At 46.2% G+C, this 6,000-nt stretch overlaps 1 protein-coding gene across 1 annotated transcript in view; it reads left to right on the top strand.

The window, feature by feature from the left end:
- Positions 1 to 5,311, top strand: part of LOC139264712 (THAP domain-containing protein 2-like) — a 37,433-nt gene extending 32,122 nt beyond the window's left edge. Inside the window, exon 4 of the mRNA XM_070881656.1 lies at positions 4,154 to 5,311. The gene's annotated coding sequence lies outside the window, so the exon portion shown is untranslated. The remainder of the gene's footprint in view (positions 1 to 4,153) is intronic.
- Positions 5,312 to 6,000: the final 689 nt, after the last annotated feature.

Consider the following 6,000-nt stretch of genomic DNA (forward strand, 5'->3'; position numbering starts at 1 on the left):
CCCAGACAGGTATATAAGGACAGTTCTCAGGCAAGTGTGGCATTCGAGAGCTGTGAAATAAAGGTGCAGGTCCTGAGTGACCTTGACTTCACTATGTGCCTCATGTGAACCTGTACTGAGGGGACAGGACTTTACAAGAGCCACACCGCCACCACTGCAATCTGGGCGGGACAAGTGGTGGAAAGTATAGCCAGGCGGGGAGGCTTCATTTAAAGGTACAGTGTCATCACTCCTCGGCCAAGTTTGTCAGGGCCATGATGTTGATGTAATCATCCACGATAAGTTCATACATGGCAAGGGCCTTGTTCGCAAGTGAACGGACATTCTACAGGGAGATGCAGAGGGGGTCAGTGATGGCTGATCCACTGCCAGTGTCCACAGGGTCTGCGCTTGGAGTGGTGAGTGGGACAGGGAGGATATTGGCAAGATTAGCACCGCCCCCCTCCCCCCCCCCCCCCCCCTCTCGCGGGCTGGTTGGGTGGGAAGGTCGGTGAGAGAGTAGGATGGGACAGTTGGGGTTGCTACTCATGAGGATACAGCCGTGAGTGGGCCCTTCGGAGGATGCCAAGAGGCGCAGAGGGAAGCTGTAGGCTTATCCAAGAGGAAACCAAGCCTGGGATGGCGGCAGGAGAGTAGGAAGGTCAAAGAGTAATGAAGGATTGAGATAGGGATTTGGGAAGGCAGAGTATCCGACAGGAGAGATGAAAGGCGTCATGATAACAGAAGAAATCGGTCAGGGAGGGATAGAGAGCAAAGGAAAAGGGGGAGACAAAGTGTAAATAGAAGTGAATGGCTTGGATCTGGAGCGGCAGCCAAAATGCGCACGTGGATGGACACGGGAAAAACCCGGGTAACATAGCCCTGGTTATATAGCAATTATCGGGATGCATATTTCCCGGTAGTAGCAGGGAATATATTGGTGACAATAGTAGGCAGTCCAAAATCAAAGTTGGAGGTCCTGCGAAGCTGGGAGCATCGACGAGCTGCTGTCCAAGTTCGGAGACGGGTGTAGCAGGCGAGTGAAGTCCAGAAGCTATTTGAAGGGTAGAGAATTGGAGGGCGGAGATTATTGCTGTGGTAATGGGAATGGGTTGCGGTGCAGAAAGATGATGGTGAAGTTGGAGGTCACCGTTGATCAGAAGCTGCGGAGAAAATATAATAACCACACAAGCCAGCGACCAACAAAGCAGAAAAAACAGTCGAACAGGTCGCCCAGCTCAGCAGAGATACAGCCACAGTGGGGAAGATCATTTTTTAGCAGAAAATTTTTGATCCAGCAAATGAGTCATGCAGTGTAATCTAGTGGAGAAACGGAGTCTTGGTGTCCAGAGAAGTCCAGGAATTTGGAAACCAAATTTGGGAGGCAGAGGTCAGGGGTTGGGTTATGGGGGTTTAAAACCATTAACTTGCAGTTAGGGTTAAAATGCACCAACTGATGGAGCCAGGGGAACTTGAAGAGGAGATTTGAGAGAGAAAGGGCGAAGGATGGTAGGAGATTCCCATGGATAGAAGTGAAGAGCTCCTATGGAACAGCCAGCCTAGCGGCCGCCATCTTATACATACAATTATGAAAAATGACAGGTAAAGACCCTCTGGTCCATCGAGCCTGTCCCACACAATTGCGATACCTTGTGTATCACATGTACACTCCATCCCACCCCAAACCATGTGATCTCCTGGGAGAGACAAAAAAAACTGATTTTTTTAAAAACCCAGGGGGGGAAAATGTGGGAAATACCTTCGATCCATTTTCAAGTCCGATTCGGATGTGCTATACAAGTGCATGTTGCTACTCACAGTCTCGTTGACTGTTGATTGCTTCTATTTTTTTTAAAAAGGAATTACTTTGAATAAAAATCTAGACTGTCCTTCCCCTTTAGTCTCTGCTTCTATTTTGAGTTGATCCATGACTAAGTCTCGGACTTTCCTGATCTTTCTTCATTCCCTCTTGAATCGGTTTACAGCTATTCTCATTCTTGCCTGCCAGGGGCAAAAAAATAGAGAAACAGGAACATGAGTGCACGAATTAAAAGGGATGGAAAAATAACAGACGGGAAATGTTACTGAATAGACTTCAAGGAGAATCGTGGGGATAAAAAATACTTCTGCATCTTTGGGCAATACTTTACATTTATTAGTGTTACATATCAAACAGAGAACATTAAGACTGAATCTAATAGAGGTGTTCAAAATGTTGAAAAAATAAGTGAAATATTGGCCTTGATATTGACCCCAGTGGCCGAGAGAGGGTCGGGGGAGGGAGGGTGGGGTGCAAAAGTTTTTAAATCGGGGAATGTGTTCCTAACCGGCCGCGTACGCACCTGCTCATTTTCATGGCAGCAGGTTTCAAGCTGTATGCCTTGGAGGGGCGGAACACTGCATTAACATAGTTAAATTAGGCCATCACACTGCAATTGGGGGGCCTGATTTAAATGTAATAGCTGGCGACCAGGTTTTCCAGGGCACGGGACCTCGCAGCAAAATGAAGACTGAGTGCCGCTTTTTGGATCACTCCTTGTGAGTCAGGAGGAGCAGGAGTTTAAAAAAAATTTGTTCTGGGATGTGAGCGTTACTGGCAAGGCCAGCATTTATTGCCCATCCCTAATTGCCTTTGAGAAGGTGGCGGTGAGCCACCTTCTTGAACCGCTGCAGTCCGTGTGGTGAAGGTGCTCCCACAGTGCTGTTGGGAAGGGAGTTCCAGGCTTTTGACCCAAAGGCGATATAATTTCAAGTCAGGATAATGTGTAACTTGGAGGGGAACTTGCAGGTGATGGTGTTCCCATGTTCCTGCTGCCCTTGTTCTTCTCGATGGTAGAGGTCGCGGGTTTGGTAGGTGCTGCCGAAGAAGCCTTGGTGAGTTGCCGCAGTGCATCTTGTAGATAGTGCTAGCGCTGGCCTTTCCAGGAAGCCTTTGACCTCCCTCCTGCCAATCGTGGCCACTCCTCATTGCCCCGATTGGCGACTCCCCCAACAAGCTCCGACCCCCAGTCCCAATCTCTCCCTCCCGATGGCCGTGTTCTGAGCCACCACCAAGCTCCAAGATCTCCCAATGACCCTTGGGGAAGATCCCCGGCTGGGAAGATCCCCGGCCAATCGGGTCAGCTGCCAGGTGGGCACCTGGAGGAAGAAGTAAATGTTAATGAGGTCCGGCCGTTATCAGCAGGACCTCCACATCCCTGGGTCTTAGACGCGCTACCTCACTCCCCATAAATATGTGGACCATTATTTCTCTGGTCAAACATTTAATAACAAGGGGGGCATAAAGTTTATACTTGTACTAGAAGTATAAGGGAGTAGAACAAAACTTTTCTCACACACAACCATAGAAATTTACGGCACAGCAGGAGGCCATTCAGCCCATCGTGTCTGCGCTGGCTAACAAAGAGTTATCCAGCCTAATCCCACTTTTCAGCTCTTGGTCCGTAGCCCTGTAGGTTACAGCACTTCAGTGCACATCCAAGTACTTTTTAAATGCTATGAGGGTTTCTGCCTCTACCACCCTTTCAGGCAGTGAGTTCCAGTTCCCCACCACCATTTAGGTAAAAAGATTTCTCCTCAAGTCCCCTCTTAAACCTTCTACCAATTACTTTAAAAATCTATGCCCCCTGGTTATTGATCGCTTCAGCTAAGGGAAATAGGTCCTTCCTATCCATTCTATCTAGGCCCCTCAATTTTATACACCTCAATTAGGTCTCCCCTCAGCCTCCTCTGTTTCAAAGAAAACAACCCCAGCCTATCCAATCTTTCCTCGTGGCTAAAGTTCTCCAGTCTAGGCAACATCCTTGTAAATCTCCTCTGTACCCTCTCCAGTTCAATCATATCTTTCCTGCAATGTGGTGTCCAGAACTGCATGCAATACTGTAGCTGTGGCCTAACTAGTGTTTTATACAGTTCAAGCATAACCTCCCTGCTCTTGTATTCTCTGCCTCGGCCAAGAAGAGGGAATTAGATAAACATTTGAAGAGAAAGAGCTTGGAAATGTGATTGGTGTAAATGGTGCCAATTTACTAGTACCAGCAAAGGTATGGTTGGGCTAAATAGTCATGCCTATGATTTTAACCGTTATTTGGGGGGGGGGGGGGGGAGGATGTGAAGTTTATTGATGCCTCTAACAATTTGTCATCTGAGTTCTATTTTTTTCTTTCCATTTTAGGGCGGTGCTCAGAAATCCATGAAGCTCCACAGACCTACAGTTCAAAGAGAGCCCTGGCAAGCCGAAGGGTTGTGACTGCTGCAGTTTACCCCCTTTCCCAGCAACGCAATAGTGTCTTCCCGTTAAGTCTAAACTGGCTGAAAAAGAAAGACTTGCAGTTACATAGCGTCTAAGGTCGTCCCAAAGGTTTCACATGTTCATGCCAGCCAACCCGCTCAACATAGCGAAGTCTACGCGATCCATGAAATGACGCTGTACGTGTACGTAACGATCATTACCTTAAATGTATTCCATGGATGCATAGATTTAAATTCTCACTGCCATTTGCACAGTACAAATGCATGAAAGTACTTTCAAGTCAACTCTTCAGCACTTTGTATTTTGATCCTCTCACTCCTGCTTATTCTGCATCGCCCACTCCCTCCCTTTGCCCCACTTTGGCAGAAGAGCCCTCTGAAAATCCCTTCCTAAAGTCCTCCAATTCTCCATTCTTATCTCCTTTTTTTTAAAAAAAACCTCTTCAGAACGCATCTCTTTCCCACGCTTTCAACCAGCCCACCCCTCCTAAGCTTTAATTTGCTGACTCACCATCTATTCTCCACATGCCTATTTGCGAAGCGTCTTGGGATTTTTTTTTACATTAAATGCATATAATTCGAGGTGGTGATTGTAATTACGCACGGGCGACGTTCACACCAATGGACTCGATACTGATTTTCATTACAGTATGCTTAACGAGTACAACCTGGGTACACCTGACTGTTTAAATAAATAGTAAATAAAAAGAGCTTAGTAACTAGAGTGCAGTAAATGAACAGAATAGCATTTACAGTGGTCAGAATGGGGCTATGGATTTCAAAATACACACTTCATTTCATTTATAAAATGTGTTTATCTGCTTTTCTAATCCCCTTTGGACCATGCATCTTCTGCTCCCAAGAAAGCAAGGCAGGAGATCTGATCCCCTAACCACCAGTAATGTAGCAGCCAGCAAAGGGCATGACAAAGCATGGAACCCTTCACTCATTTATTCTCCCTGTGCTACATAAGGAAGCTCGATAGCTAAGCAGCGTGGCTGACCTGAATCTGCCTCCATTCCAAACAACCGTTCCACGCATTGGTGCTCTGGTGTACACTGCCATTGTAATGGTTCCAATAGATGCATTATATAACGCAATCGTTCTTTGCGGGGGGGGGGGACGGGACCTGCCTGTACTATTAGGATATTTTGTGTTTTCTCCCCTTCCCCTTTATTCACATCTTTGCCACAAAACGTCCCCCAGCTGAAAGGGGGGGTGGGGAGGACATAGATGATACTGACAGCGAGTGCTGTCCCATCATGTGCTGCTATACTGCAAATCGATAGAACAGGCTGTCAGAGGGGGAAAAAAAACATGGCTTAAATCGAACACTACACTTAATAAGTGTGAATGCTTCAATAGAGCAGAACTCGAATTGACAAATATGGTTACCTGTGCCACAAGCCGTGTGAACTTCCCACTATCGATTGTGAAGGTCCTATTTCTTTATGGAAGCAGCTAACAGTTTGAGGAAATGTCATGGATTACTTCAAATGAAGATGAAGAGAAGTGTGTGTATCCTCTTGTGTACAATGCTGTACCTGCATTATTGATCCTGGCATAGGATTTAATGTGAATTTTATTTTGTTTCTTCATCATTGATGTTCAGAGCACTGTATACTATTGTGACAAATTCAATAAAAAGAGTACTTTTTGTAAAAAAAAAAGGGAAATTATGTGCTCTGGTTCCTTCAGATACTTAGGTCTCTGTGCCAGTACTTGTGCGTATACTTTGGCTCATTTTGTGATTGTAAAAGTCACTCCTGA

This window comes from Pristiophorus japonicus, chromosome 5 (genome assembly GCF_044704955.1).
Source record: "Pristiophorus japonicus isolate sPriJap1 chromosome 5, sPriJap1.hap1, whole genome shotgun sequence".
Taxonomy (NCBI): Eukaryota; Metazoa; Chordata; class Chondrichthyes; family Pristiophoridae; genus Pristiophorus; species Pristiophorus japonicus.